The sequence below is a fragment of the Lipotes vexillifer genome, unplaced genomic scaffold, assembly GCF_000442215.2.
Source record: "Lipotes vexillifer unplaced genomic scaffold, Lipotes_vexillifer_v1.1 scaffold515, whole genome shotgun sequence".
In the NCBI taxonomy this organism is placed as follows: Eukaryota; Metazoa; Chordata; class Mammalia; order Artiodactyla; family Lipotidae; genus Lipotes; species Lipotes vexillifer.
The window spans coordinates 1,471,056-1,471,898 of NW_006772017.1; the positions used below are offsets into that span (position 1 = coordinate 1,471,056).

General features: G+C 70.5%; 1 protein-coding gene across 1 annotated transcript in view; it reads left to right on the top strand.

Moving 5' to 3' along the window:
• FOXO3 (forkhead box O3) overlaps positions 1–843 on the top strand; it is a 119,710-nt gene that overhangs the window by 511 nt on the left and 118,356 nt on the right. Inside the window, exon 2 of the mRNA XM_007447259.1 lies at positions 756–843. This exon is cut by the window's right edge and continues 684 nt beyond it. The gene's annotated coding sequence lies outside the window, so the exon portion shown is untranslated. The remainder of the gene's footprint in view (positions 1–755) is intronic.

The following is an 843-nucleotide window of genomic DNA, read 5'->3' on the forward strand; positions in this document are numbered from 1 at the left end:
AAATAAACCACACAAACCCCCAAAGTGGCCGTTGCTGCTCGGCTCGACCCTTTGCAAATACCCGCCGAGCTGCTTGCCCCCCTTCTTCCCTCTTTCCTTTTTTTTCTGGAAGTGACAAGGGCCCGTTTGCTCTCGGACCCACGTTCACCCTCTCAGCCCGCGGGCCAAGAGGGGAGAAGGGAGCTGCCCGCGCCTTCCCCGGGCTTGGGCCCTCCGTTAGGAGGGGGGGTGGCAGGGTGGCGCGGAGGCGGCAGGGCCAGGGACTGGGAGAAGAGCCGAAGACGCCACAGACTTTGGCGGCGTCGCCGCGGGAAGCACTTGAGCGGGCTGGAGCGAAACATAAACAAACGCACGCCCGCCCAGACTCGGGCTCCGACCACGGCTGGGCTGCGCCAGCTCAAGCTGCTGCCCGCTTTAAAGGCGCGGCCCGCGCCCCTCCCCCTTCTTCCCCGCCCCTCCCCCTTCTTCCCCGCCCCGCCACCTAGCCCAGGAGAGACCTGCAGCTTCCGCGGCGGCTGCGGGGGGAGTGGGGAGTGCCCCGTGAGAGCCCGTCTATTCGCTCCAGTCTCCCCAGCGGCCTGGTAGGGGGGCCGCGTCTGCTGCGCCAGGTCCGCGGGACGCACGTCTCCAGGTCTGCCTGCTCCTGGGAGGCGGGCGCGGTGCGATCGGGAAGCGGTGGCCGCGGCGGCGGGCGAGGACTGGGCTCCAGCCCGGGATAACCAACTCTCCTTCTCTCTTCTCTCGTGCTTCCCCAGGCGGCGGCAGTAGCGGCGACGGCGGCGCCCGGGAGCCCGAGCCTTCGCGGCGCCCCCGTCCCTCCCCCGCCGCACCCCGCCCCGGCGC